At 43.3% G+C, this 14958-nt stretch overlaps 1 long non-coding RNA gene across 1 annotated transcript in view; it reads right to left on the bottom strand.

The window, feature by feature from the left end:
- Positions 1-10666: 10666 nt before the first annotated feature.
- Positions 10667-14958, bottom strand: part of LOC144594832 (uncharacterized) — an 81875-nt gene continuing 77583 nt past the window's right edge. Inside the window, exon 3 of the long non-coding RNA XR_013547426.1 lies at positions 10667-11164. This is a non-coding gene — a long non-coding RNA (uncharacterized LOC144594832). The remainder of the gene's footprint in view (positions 11165-14958) is intronic.

Genomic DNA, 14958 nt, shown 5'->3' with positions numbered 1-14958 from the left:
CGTTCCGCTCCTTTGCGAACTACACTTCAATATAGGCCATTTTCAACGGAGTGGTCCATCTTGTTCCTCTAGTATCTTTGATCAGAATAACAATCAATCTGAAAAAGGGTCCCAACCAGAAACGTCATCTATCCACTCCCTCCTCAAATGCTGCCTGATACATTGAGTTCCTCCAGCACTTTTTGTCCTCAAGATTCTACCATCTGCAGTTCCTGGTGTAACTCTCGGTTTAGGTTTAGGTTTATTATTGCAATGTGTGCCCAATGGTACCGTGGAAAGCTTTTGCTCATGTGTTATCCAATTAATTCAGATAATTCTATACATGAATACAATTAAGCTAAACACAGGAACAAAAGGTAGAATGATACGTTTCTCAAGTTGTAGCGCACTAACAAGCTGGTAACAAGTCCATTACAAATTACAACAAACGGTTCACAAGTCTTTATAGATTACAATGCTGTATGTAACAAGGAGAAAAGTTGTTCTGTGCACTGAGGATATACCAGAGGTGTGAATCATTGGATTTCATTTCCTGTTTCATCTCTTGTTTTCCTTGGCAATGGAAGTTAAAGAAAGAACAACAGCATTTATATTTTAGACCCTCAGCCCCATAGCAGAAGTGTCCATGTCGCGGGGCTGGAAACTGGAAGTGTCCAGAGCTAATTCTGCTACTACCATCATCTATTGTACAAGTGATGGCTCCCACTGATTGTCGCCGGAAGCTTGTGCCCTTTTCAGGACGGACGATGATAGTGATATAACATTTGAAACATGGATGATGGACACGAAAGAAGAAGAATTTTAGACCCTCAAGATATTTTAAAACACTGCGCATACCACAAAGTACTTGAGGAATTCAACGTGTCGGGCAGCATCTGTGGAGGGAATGGACAGTGACGATTCATGTCAGACTGAAGATCGGTCCTGACCTGAACGTCAGACTGAAGAAGGGTCCTGACCTGAAACGTTTTGTGTCCATTCCCTCTACAGATGCTGCCTGACCCACTGACTCCCTCCTGCACTTTGTCGTTTGCTCAAGATTCGAGCATCTGCTGTTTTCTTGTATCTCAAACATTTTGGAAGTTGATTAATTACTTTTGAAGTGCAGCCAATGATTACATTTACAAAACTCTACAGGCAAACTGTACAAGTGAAACTCCCACAAATAGCAAAGGGATAGTTATAGAGACATACAGCACGGAAGCAGGCCCTTCAGGCCAACTTGCATTGCATTGCATTGACTTTATCTTACGCTGATCGTTGTTCCTTTATCCTGTATCTGCACATTGTGGACGTCTTGATTGTAATCATGTACAGTTTTTCTGCTGACTGGATAGCAAGTATCAAAAAAAGCTTTTCATTGTACCTCGGTACATGGACAATAAACTAAACTAAACTAAACTAAACTAAAATAAACTAACTTGCCAATGGCAACCAAGATGCCCCATTTACTTTAGTCCCACCTGCTTGCATTTAGCCCATATACCTCCGAACCTTTCCTATCCATGTGCCTGTCTAAATGTCTTTTAAATGTTATTTTTAGTACCTGCCTCAACTACCTCACTGGCAGTTAGTTCCATATACCTACCACCTGCTGTGTGAAAATTTTTTTTGCCTGTCAGGTTCTATTAAATCTTTCCTCACTCACCCTAAACCTATGTCCTCTGGTTCTTGATTCGTCTACTCTGGGTAAAAGACAGACAGAACCATTTTCCCAGGGTGAGAATGTCAAAGAGTAGAGGACTTAGCAGTAAGGAGCGAGGAGCAAGGTTTAAAGGAGATGTGCCGGGCAGGTTTTTAATACAGAGAGTGGTGGGCACCTGGAACGCATTGCCAGGGGTGGAGGTGGAGGCAGATACGGCAGTGGCATCTAAGAGGCTTTTAGATGGGCACTTGGAATTGGAGGGAATGGAGGGGTATGGATCAGGTGCAGACAGAGGAGATTAGTTTATCTTGTTATCATGTTCAGCACAGACATTATGGGCCTTAGGGCCGATCCATGTGCTGAACCATTCCATGCTATGCTCCCAGATTGATTAGACAGGACACCTCATATTAATTACCTCAGCTTTGCCCTGAAATCAGTCAGAACAAATATATAGCCAAACATGGACTGATTTAGTGATCACTAAACAGTGTACGTTAATTATTAACAGAGATGTAACCTGGTCGACATAAAAGATATCCTGCTGTTAATTCGACTCCTGTAATTCAACCATTGGGAATCTGCATCAAAGATTGACTGAACATTGATGGATGAACAGAGCGATGGGTCTGTACATTTTTCATGGACCTTCCAGAGCACTTCATAATCGCTTTGCCTCACGACAGTCACTCGCTGTTCGCCAACGTTTTGTAATTGAATGTCGGGGAATTTGCATCATCTGGAGCTGCGCCAATTTATTTCTGGTCACGAATGTCAACGTAGTGTGAATCGGTGCTTTCACATTCAAGGGTATGGCGGAGCGCATGTCTAAACGCTGAGAGATGCCCGTTGAGAAGGAAGGGAGAGGCTTGCAAATTCCTCAAAACAGGCTCATCATTATTTCAGCAAGGTCAAGTTCCTTGACAGAATAGCACATTAATATCTATTATGAATATTTATAATAAATTTATTCCTTGGGGTTGCAGAGATACGAGGACAAATCCCAGGCCATCAGGAGTTGGATGGTTGTTTCATTTAGAGCAGGCACCACACTATGTGCTTCAATGATATCTCATTTCCTCTTTAACTCCTCAGCTCTAAGTCTAGATTTAAGGGCCTGTCCCAGTTTCGCGATTTTTAAGGCGACTGCCGGCGACTGTCAAAGTCGTAGCAGATCGCCAAAATTTTCTTTTAGCTACGACAATCACCATGACAATGCCAAGCCAGGTCGATAGAGGTTACTTTTTTTGTGAAACTAGCACCTGGCTAAGAGATTACACCTTCTTCGGAAACATCGCGAAATTCCCACGCTTACCTGACCGTCAAACTGTCGCCTCCAATCTACCTGTCAAATGTCCTGACGGTAAATAAATTGGTTAAACAAAACTATCTTCTGGTATCTTCAAATGGCTTTTCTTAATTTAATATTACGTGCTTCTAAATGCATCTGCGACAACCTAGCAAACCTGGGGACAGCATGCGACAGCGCCCGCAATAAGCTACGATACCTGGCGACAAGCCAGCTGTCGCCGAGAAATTCCTATCTGGAAAATGTTTCCGCGATGCGCCGAGATCCGCTACGATTCATTGAAGATTCCTCACATTCTTGCCCGCGACACCCCGGCGAATGTTCAGCGACAGCCTAGTTGCCGGCAGTCGCCTTAAAATCGCCTAAGTGGGACAGGCCCTTTAGATTTATTATTGTTACATGTACCGAGGTACAGTGAAAAGCTTTCTTTTGCACGCTCGAACAATGTTTGTGCCGGACATAATGCCGAGTTAAACTAATCTCATCAGACTGTACATGATCCATATCTCTTTATTTCCTGCACTTCCACGTCCCTAACTAAAAGCCTATTAAATGCCATATTTATTTTCCAAAACAGCCTCCACCCAATCAAGAAAACCAACCTAGTGTCTTAGATCATCCTTATGCGCTTTACAATCCATAGAGTCATAGTCATGCAGCACAGAAACAGACCCATTGGCCCAACTCACTCATGCTGGCCAAGATACCCCATCTAAGCTAATCCAATATGACCCCATTTGGCCCAAAGAACACAGAACAGTACAGCACAGGAATGGGCCCTTTGGCCCCACAATGTTTGTGCCGAAACATGATGCTCATCTGCCTGAATACGATCCCTACACTTCCACGTGACTATGAAAAGCCTCTTAAATGCCACTGTCTATCTGCCTCCACCACCCCCCTGGCAATGCATTCCAGGCCCCTACTTCTCTGTACCTGCCCTGCACATCTCCATTAAACGTTCCCTCTCTCACTTTACAGTTAGACCCACTTCTATCATTTCACCCCTCAGGCTCCACTGCTTCAGAGAAAATAGTCTAAGATTGTCTGACCTCCCCTAAAGCTAATGCTCTCTCAACCAGGCAATGTCTTGGTGAACTGCCTCTGCACTCTCTCCAAAGCCTCCATGTCCTTCCTGTAATGTGTGAACCGATGAATTAATGAAAAATATGAAACATGGAAACTAGAGATCCACCACCGATTTCCCAGCACCCCGGTTCCAGAGCCTTGCCGTATTATTTGTTTTGCCAGACCAGCGGTGGTCATGGCCTTGGGAGGGGGGCTGAGATACCGGCCCGCAAAGTCGGCCGCAGTAGGCGGTTATGGGCATTGATCTGCTGGCTCCGCCCGGGCCGCAGTTCCAGTGCCCCGCCAGCAGGCGGCAAATTCGACCCACCGATCATCCGTGGAAATCCCGATGAGGTTGAGATTGGCCGCCTCGCCTGGCCTGGGCACCACATTTTCAGGGGGACTTCGAGGGAGAGGGGGGATTTTGTCCGGATTAAAGGGCGGGGGCGGGGGGGGGGGGGGGGGGGGCGGATCAGTTATCGGAAAATCGGTGATGGACCTGTAATGAGTCCACAGTAAGCTTCCACATGGAAACACAGGAGAATTCATCAGGCCAGAGTTTATAAGAACAAGTGGAGGCACAACTCGATGACATTTCCTGTTCTCGATACTTGCAACACAATGCTTGTCCTTTCGCAACCAGTAGCCTTGATCCCTTTCACAAAATAGTGTCCCATTGCTGATGGATAGCTCAGACTCAGATTAATTTATTGATTTAATCACATCTTCCCAATGTGGACCTGTACGTATATCTTAGGGATTAGAGGACAAACTCACTGTACATCATTTGCACAGTAGATAAACACCATTTATATGATTACCAAGCTGTCGCATGTGCAGAAGGATCCTTTACACAACCTCCAATATTTTTTCCAATTTTAAATGTCACCTCTTTGACATTCTTTTTCTCTATATTAACGGGCTGAGTGACTGAGAGGATTTATTACAATAATATTTGACATGGAGAGTGCAGCTTGTGAAACTTTGCGGTTTATGTGAAGGATTCACAAAACTGGCGTGAATTTATTAATTGAAACTGCCCCAGAAGTTGCCACCTGCATTTCCAGATGCATGCGGTAAAGATGGAATAAAGAAGGACGTTTGCCTTCATCGGTCAAGGCATCAAGTATGAATGTCTAGGGCGGCAGTATGGTGCAGCGGTAGAGTTGTTGCCTTACCGTGCCAGAGACCCAGGTTCGATCCTGACTATGGCTGCTCTCAGTACGGAGTTTGTAGATTCTACCCGTAACCTGCGTGGGTCTTCTCTAGGTGCTCCGTTTTCTTCCCACATTCCAGAGACATACAGGCTTGTAGGTTAATTCGTTTTGGTAAAATTCAAAATGATTCCTGGTGTGTGAGAGAGTGTTAGTGAGAGGGGATCGCTGATCGGTGCAGACTCGGTAGGCCAAACGGCCTGTTTGCACGCTGCCTCTCTAAACTAAACTAAAAACGAAACTAAACTATGTATATACACACATGCACAAAAACATATAAGTTTGTGTTTATGTTTGTGTGTATGTGAGTGTGAGCACGTGTGTTACAATATCTATGTTAACTATATATGTTACAGCTTTATAAAACGTTAGTTTGGACACATTTGGATTATTGTGCACAGTTCTAGCCACCTCATTAGAGAAAGGATGTTAAGGCTATGGAGAAGGTGCAAAGGAGGTTTCCTGGATTAGAGGATGTTAGCTGAAAGGAGAGGTTGAACAGATTCGGATTGTTTTCTCTGGAATGTTGGAAGTTGAAGGGAGACCTGATAGAAGTGTATAAAATCACGAGAGACATAGATAGGGTAGAAAGTCACAACCATTTTCTCAGGGTGGAAATGTCAATAACGAGGGGACTTAGCTTTAATGTGAGAGGGGTAAAGTGGAAAGGAGATCTGCAGGGCAAGTTTTTTTACACAGAGAATGTTGGGTGCCTGTAACGAGCTGCAAGGGGTGGTGGTGGAGGCAGATGTGATACTGGTGTTTAATAGGATTTTACATAGGCACATGGAATGTAGGGATATGGATCACGCACAGACATTGTGGGCCAAAGCTAGTTCCTGATTTATATGGTCTATTCTCCATTTCCTCCTTGTGAGCAAGAACATATAAACTCCGTACAGACAGCACCCATAGTCAGGATTGAACCCGGGTCGCTGGCGCTGTAAGGCAGCAGCACTACTGTTATGCCACTGCGCAACCCTGTGTTTTGTGGTATATTTTTGTTCAATGTATTTAAGGGATAGGTAGATAGATAGATAGATAGATAGATAGATAGATAGATAGATAGATAGATAGATAGATAGATAGATAGATAGATAGATAGATAGATAGATAGATAGATAGATAGATAGATAGATAGATAGATAGATAGATAGATAGATAGATAGATAGATAGATAGATAGATAGATAGATAGATAGATAGATAGATAGATAGATAGACAGACAGACAGACAGACAGACAGATAGACAGACAGACAGACAGACAGACAGACAGACAGACAGACAGACAGACAGACAGACAGACAGACAGACAGACAGACAGACAGACAGACAGACAGACAGATAGACAGATAGACAGATAGACAGATAGACAGATAGACAGATAGACAGATAGATAGATAGATAGATAGATAGATAGATAGATAGATAGATAGATAGATAGATAGATAGATAGATAGATAGATAGATAGATAGATAGATAGATAGATAGATAGATAGATAGATAGATAGATAGATAGATAGATAGATAGATAGATAGATAGATAGATAGATAGATAGATAGATAGATAGATAGATAGATAGATAGATAGATAGATAGTATCTCGGTCAACTGACACCTTATGCTGGATGATGGTGGAGGTGCAGTCAGCCAGACAAGTAGAGAGCATTCCATCTGCTTTTGTGAGACATGATCTGTGCAATAATTTGGTATGAATGCATGCACTCATACCTTCATGGACACAGATTAAATAATGACTTTGAGAAAGGAATTGGATAAATGCTTGAGGGAGTGAAAAATTGCAGATGGTGGGGTAAGACAGGAAGAAAGTGGCTCAAGGTGAAAGAAGGTGCTTAAGAGACAAGTGAAGGCCAGACTCGCAAAGCAGTGGCATCATTATCGGAGAGGTGAGGCAGTGCGTGTCAGGATGTAGATGAATTCAAGCCTTGTTTGCTGCATTGACTTTGCTTTGAACAAAAAAGAAAACAAATGTGAAGTAGTGCTCGAACGTGCTGCTCTGAAAATGCAATCAGATGAAAGGGAAAATTCTGCCGTGCAATTTAATTTTCATGAGCGCAAAATCTAAGCAGAAACCATTGACCAAAATGAATTCATATCACACACAGCCCGGGAAGACGCAGCGATAGCTTAAATGAAATGTGCCTTTCAAGCAGAACAAATGTTTAAGACAGCTGCCTCCTATCATGGTGGGTAGCAAAAGAATCCCAAGCAAGTATTACCATCTGACCTGAAGAAGGGTCTCGACCCAAAACGTCACTTACTCCTTTTCTCCAGAGATGCTGTCTGACCCGCTGAGTTACTCCAGCTTTTTGTGTCTATCTTCGGTTTAAACCGGCATCCGCTGTTCCTTCCTACATACCTACTATCCGACTGGCAGCCATGAACTTACAAGATGACCGTGGTTCTAAACAGCCGGCGGATCTCACAATACGCAGCTGAACGCCAGGGGCTGGGGCTGGGAGGTAGAGGACTCCGGGAATGTCAGCTTCCATTTTGACGCAGCACCTCTGACGGACAAAAATGTCTTCTCTAACATGCCTTGAAATGTTCCGAGCAGGTTACATGCAGGAGTGGCTACACCTTTCATTTAAAGAGGAATGTGTATGAAGAAACTGCAGATGCTGGTTTAAACAAGAGATAGACACAAAATGCTAGAGTAACTCAGTTGGACAGGAAGCATCTCTGAAGAGAAGGAATGGGTGACGTTTCAGGTCGAGACTCTTCTACAGATTTAAAGTCCCGAAGCATTTGAAGTACAGGCGGCTTTTATTATGTATTTGTTAGAATGGTGTACCACACAGAGAAAGATTGTTCAGCCTAAATGTAACCATTGACCACAACGTGTTATTCCAATAATTATTTTTCTTTTTCAGAAACAATTTGTCAGGCAGAAGGTTGCTTTTCGGACTGGGGGCCTGTGACAAGTGGTGTGCCTCAGGGTGCGGTGCTGGATCCATCATTGCTGTTTGTCTTCTGTATCGATGATTTGGATGAGAACGTACATGGCATGGTTAGCAAGTTTGCAGATGACATTGTGGAAGCATTGGAGATCATTTTTCAATATTCTATAGATTCAGGATCAGTTCCTGTGGATTGGAGGATAGCAAATGATGTCCCACTTTTTAAGAAAGGAGGGAGAGAGAAAACGGGTAATTATAGACCAGTTAGTCTGACATCAGTGGTGGGGAAGATGCTGGAGTCAATTATAAAAGACGAAATTGCTGAGCATTTGGATAGCAGTAACGGGATCATTCCGAGTCAGCATGGATTTACGAAGGGGAAATCATGCTTGACAAATCTACTGGAATTTTTTGAGGATGTAACTAGGAAAATTGACAGGGGAGAGTCAGTGGATGTGGTGTACCTCGACTTTCAGAAAGCCTTCGACAAGGTCCCACATAGGAGATCCATGGGCAAAATTAGAGCACATGGTATTGGGGGTAGGGTACTGACATGGATAGAAAATTGGTTGACAGACAGAAAGCAAAGAGTGGGGATAAATGGGTCCCTTTCGGAATGGCAGGCAGTGACCAGTGGGGTACTGCAAGGTTCGGTGCTGGGACCCCAGCTATTTACGATATACATTAATGACTTAGACGAAGGGATTAAAAGTACCATTAGCAAATTTGCAGATGATACTAAGCTGGGGGGTAATGTGAATTGTGAGGAAGATGCAATAAGGCTGCAGGGTGACTTGGACAGGTTGTGTGAGTGGGCGGATACATGGCAGATGCAGTTTAATGTAGATAAGTGTGAGGTTATTCACTTTGGAAGTAAGAATAGAAAGGCAGATTATTATCTGAATGGTGTCAAGTTAGGAGGAGGGGGAGTTCAACGAGATCTGGGTGTCCTAGTGCATCAGTCAATGAAAGGAAGCATGCAGGTACAGCAGGCAGTGAAGAAAGCCAATGGAATGTTGGCCTTCGTAACAAGAGGAGTTGAGTATAGGAGCAAAGAAGTCCTTCTACAGTTGTACCGGGCCCTGGTGAGACCGCACCTGGAGTACTGTGTGCAGTTTTGGTCTCCAAATTTGAGGAAGGATATTCTTGCTATGGAGGGCGTGCAGCGTAGGTTCACTAGGTTAATTCCCGGAATGGCGGGACTGTCGTATGTTGAAAGGCTGGAGCGATTGGGCTTGTATACACTGGAATTTAGAAGGATGAGGGGGGATCTTATTGAAACATATAAGATAATTAGGGGATTGGACACATTAGAGGCAGGAAACATGTTCCCAATGTTGGGGGAGTCCAGAACAAGGGGCCACAGTTTAAGAATAAGGGGTAGGCCATTTAGAACGGAGATGAGGAAGAACTTTTTCAGTCAGAGAGTGGTGAAGGTGTGGAATTCTCTGCCTCAGAAGGCAGTGGAGGCCAGTTCGTTGGATGCTTTCAAGAGAGAGCTGGATAGAGCTCTTAAGGATAGCGGAGTGAGGGGGTACGGGGAGAAGGCAGGAACGGGGTACTGATTGAGAGTGATCAGCCATGATCGCATTGAATGGCGGTGCTGGCTCGAAGGGCTGAATGGCCTACTCCTGCACCTATTGTCTATTGTCTATTGTCTATTAAAGTGGGTGGTATGGCAGATAGTGAAGATGGTTGTCAAAAATTGCAGTAGAATCTTGATCAGTTGGGCAGAGAAATGGCTGATGGTATTTAATAAAGATATATTGTATTGTATTGTATTGTAATACAGAGAAATATGAGGTGTTGCATTTCGACAAAGTCTAACTTGGGCAGGACCTACACAGTGAACGGTAGGGGTCTGGGGAGTGTTGTAGAGCAGAGGGATTTAGGAGTGCAGGTACATGGTTTGTTGAAAATGGCACCACAATTAGATAAGGTGGTCAAAAAGTATTTCTGTACATTGGCCTTCATCAATCTGAGGATTGAGAATAGACGTTGGGAGGTCACACTGCAGTTAGATAAGACATTGGTGAGGACACATTTAGAGTATTGTGTTCAGGTTTGGTTACCATGTTATAGGAAAGATGTTGTCAAGCTGGACAGGCTACAGAGAAGATTTACGAGGACGCTATCAGAAATAAAGTCCTAGCCAATTCAACCTCTCACTGCAGCTCAGGCCCTCGAGTCCTGGCAACATCCTCGTAAATCTCCTCTGCACCTTTCCAGCTTGACAACATCTTTCCTATAACATTTGGCCCAGAGCTGAACACAACACTTTAAATACTCTTATTGTACCAATGTCTTATACAATTGCAACATGACCTCCCAAATACTATACTCGAATCTGTGACTGATGAAGCTGGCCAAAATGAGCCAAAAGCCTTCCAATAGTAGATTGACATGGAAAATAATCAGACACAACAACAGTGAATTCCACCCTCATAAAATCTTAAGGCAGGATTACAACTCTTCCAATAAAAAGACAAACAGTAGCCAAAGATTGAGTTTGCTTTTAAAATGTGGTGTCTCACATTAATTGCAGGCAACTGCAGATTAAATGGCATCAATGAGTGTAACTGGAAAATTAATTAAAGACTCTGTCTAAACTGTGCATCACACTCAGACAACCAGTCTCAGTAATTTTATTCTGCAGTCTTCTTGTGAATAATTGAGTGGTTGCAATTGTACAAATATACCATTATCTGAAACTAATACACAGCAAGAGAAGTTTAAATCAATTGCATTGTAAACCACACTGAACATTTTACGTTGTGGGCAGAAGACTTCTGAGTGTTCTTCAGGTTTAGACAGTGAGCGGTCTTCACATTTGATGCTCCTTAAAGAAAAAGTGCAGACGATTTTGCCGGGGAAACAATATGTGAGTAATATGGATGGGCTGGGTTTCTCTTCCTTGGAGCAGAGAAGGTTGACTGATGTATCCAAAATTATGAGGAGCATTGATAGGATATATGGTAGGATACATTTTCCTAAAGCCGAAGTATCTAAAAATAGAGAACGCAGAGTTAGGATCAAGAGTAAAATGTTCACACGCGGCCACAGGGAGAATGTACAAACTCCGTACAGACAGCATCCGTCGTCAGGAGTGAACCAGGGTCACCGGCATGGCCAAGGCAGCAACTCTACTGCTGCGCTACCGCCTACTCCACTGACCTGCTTTGAGCTCCTTGAACAAATCCTGCAAATCAGTCCACTTAAAGAACGCTGGCTGATGATGTTTTGCAGGAAGGGGCAAAAAACGTCAAGAAGTCTATGACTATGACTGAGTTCACCCCATTGAATGGCACAAAACACAATATTGCCAGGTGTAGTGTGTCACAGTCCACCTCTGAAATTCGGCCCACTACTGCCATTGGCATGACTTTGGAAAGGATTCTTCAGGATAGGATTTGCTCCCATTTGGAAGAGGCTAAGGGGTGATCTCATAGAGGTGTATAAAATTATGAGTGGAATTGATAGAGCGAACGCACAGAGTCTTTTAACTAGGGTAGAGGAATCAAGAACCAGAGGACTTAGGTTTAAAGGATTTTGGGAGGCAACTTTTTAATCCTGATATTGGTGGGCACATGGAATGAGCTGCCAGAGGAGGTATTTGAAGCACGTAATATACCAGCACTTAAAATAAATTTGGAGAGGTAGATGGATAAGAAATGTTTAGAGGGAGATGGACTGAATGAGGGAAAACAAAACTAGCTTTAGATGGGGCATCTTGGTTGCCATGGACGAGTTGAACGACCCTTCCATTCAGCTTGCCCATCACAACTAAGATGCCCCATCTAAAGCTAGTTTCATTTTCCCTTATTTGGTCAATACTATATGACACCATGTTGCATGACACTTTGTTCACGCTGTATGACACCATGACTCCTATGGTTTTCAACGCTGAGTACAAAGTGAATAATGAACATAAACTCTGCAATGTTGGAAATTTGGAGTAAAACCAGAAAGTACTGCCAAAAATGTCTCTAACCTGAAGTGCTAACTCACAGATGATGGATGGGCTGCTGAAACTTTCTAGTACTTTCTCTACCACTTTCAAGCATTATCTAGCCCTTACCACATTATACACGTGGGGACTTGGTTGCTGTGTTTCTTACATTACAAGAGAGTACACTATACTGACGGTGAAGCACTTTGGAATGTTCTGAGGTCATGCCATGTAAAATCAATTCTTCTTCTCAACTCTGCAGGTACCCTGGGCTCCTGTAATCCATGTTGTGAATTGGCCATAATGCGTATTATTGATGGGTAGAAGAAGTAACATTGAGCGCGCAGATCCCTCGCAAGCCACACAAAGCAAGCCCCCTTAGTCAGTCATTAAGGCAATGAGGATCATTATTGCAGATTGAGTGGTGGAAGGAAATGAATTTAATACCGAAAGGTCACAGCGTTCATGGAATTGTGTCTGACAAGCATTTCCTCTTGTTTATCTATTCTGCGATTCAGCACGCCCAGTTTGCAACCATTAGTGACATTGATCCTTGCATTTAAATCAGGGAAATTCAGCAACAACCACACTCAGCCCTCGAACACAGTGATTCCAACTGGTGATCTGGGGAGTCTGTAAGTTCAAGGGAAAGTTAGAGGCCCCCTGGATTTAAATGGAGCAAAGGAGGCAACAGGGCCCTGAATTTGAAGAGGCAAGAATCAAGAGTCAAGAGTGTTTTATTGTCATATATCCCCAAACAGAACAATGAAATTCTTACTTGCAGCAGCAAAACAGATATGTAAACATAGGACTCTGTAAACATGTAGGAAAATAACTGCAGACGCTGGTACAAATCGAAGGTATCACAAAATGCTGGAGTAACTCAGCAGGTCAGGCAGCATCTAGGAGAGAGGGAATGAATGGGTGACGTTTCGGGTCGAGACCCTTCTTCAGAACATTGTTCAGAACATTCAGATACTCTGTAAACATCATAATTATCAACAAAAAGATGTTCATTATATTAAACAAACTGACAATAATAGTGCAGAGACAAAAACAATGCGCCCCCAAGTCATTGTAATTCAGAGTTTTGTTGGAAGCTGCTGTGTTTAATAACCTGATGGTTGTTGGGATGAAGGTGCACCTGAACCTACGCTATGGTTTTCAGGCTCCTGCACCTTCTTCCTAATGGCTGGGATGAAATGAGAGCATGGTCAGAGTGGTGGGGGTCTCTGACGATGCCGGCTGCCTTTTTGAGGCAGCAGCTCCTGTAGACCCCTTCTATGATGGGGAGGTCAGTACCCATGATGAAATGGGCAGTGTCCACCACTTTTTCAGGAGAAAGGGTGTCCTTGAACTTAAGAAGGAGACAGAAGACCCTTAATTTAAGATGGAGCAAGAGGGCCCCTAAATTAAGACAAAGACCCACTGAATTTACAAAAGATGCGGGCGGCTATAATATTAAGAGGAAAACATGGAACCCTGTGGAAACTACAGAAGCAGTCACAATTATGTTTAAAAGACTCTTGGAGAGGTAGTTAGATAGGAGAGGTTTGAAGGGATCTGGGCCAAGCTTAGCCTAATGGAACTAGGCCAATTAGACAACTTGGTCGGCATGAAAGAGTTGGGCTGAAGAGACTGTTTCCATACTGTATGGCTCCATTTAGCTTTTGGTTTTGATTTATTATTGTCACGTGTACCAAGGAACACTGGAAAGCTTTGTTTTGCATGCTATCCAAACAGATCAGATATGCCATATATAGATACAATCAAACTCGAGTACGATGGATAGAGCAAAAGATACAGAGCAGAATATGTAGTTCCCAGCATTGCGGTACGTTGTAGCTCATCGGTTCATTAGACCCTATGATTAATAAGTTCATAGGTTCTGGAGCGGAATTAGGCCATTCGACCCATCAAGTCTACTCTGTCATTCAATAATGGCTGATCTATCTTTCCCTCTCAATCGCATTCTCCTGCCTTCTCCCCATAACCCCTGACACCCGTACTAATCAAGAATCTTTCAATCTCTGCCTTAAAAAATATCGATTGACAGCCTCCACAGCCTTCTGTACCAATGAATTCCACTGTTTCACCACCCTCTGATTAAAGAAATTCTTCCTCATCTCCTTCCTACAGGTCCGTCCTTTTATTCTGACAGTACGGCCTCTGGTCCTAGGCTCTCCCAACTAGTGGAAACATCCTCTCCACATCCAGGCCTTTCAGTTTTCGGTAAGTTTCAATAATATTCCCCCTCATCCTTCTAAACTCCAGCGAGTACAGGCCAGTGCCGTCAAACGCTCATGATATGTTAACCCAATCATTCCTGGGATCGATGCCTTGATGACTAAGCTAAGGAAGACTTTGGAACTTATCTCTGTTTATAAACTTATCAGTTTATCTCTGATACGCTGCAATTACTTTGCTGACAAAGGCTGTAAACTCTGCTCTGCCAGACTTTCACCTTAGTGTTTGATGGGTCTCCCTGACAGGAAGCTCCATCAGCACTAAAAACTAGCTTCCTTCTGCTAATGCCCCAATATGTGTGTCCTCAGCTGTCATCAGTTCAAGGACCTTGTGCTTCAAGTGTATAATCTGGAGATATGAATGCCTTCATCTTAATAAGGAGAGATGTGAAGCGAGGAAAATCAGGGACTCTTGCTCTGAAGGGAAATCAGAGCCATGTGTGAGAGGTAAAACCTGTTTAGAAATTCACTCAAATCCTTTGACACTGTACTTGTTAATTATTTCTGGTGATGGAATGCAGAGGCGAAGGCATTGAAGGGCTTTAAGGAGAGGGGCAAAGTTTAAAGGAGAGGTGCAGGGCAGGTTTTTTACACAGAGGATGGT

Source organism: Rhinoraja longicauda, chromosome 6, assembly GCF_053455715.1.
Source record: "Rhinoraja longicauda isolate Sanriku21f chromosome 6, sRhiLon1.1, whole genome shotgun sequence".
NCBI classification, from domain to species: Eukaryota; Metazoa; Chordata; class Chondrichthyes; order Rajiformes; family Arhynchobatidae; genus Rhinoraja; species Rhinoraja longicauda.
The sequence above is the reverse complement of the archived record's forward strand: the minus strand, read 5'-3'. Positions and strand labels throughout refer to the sequence as shown.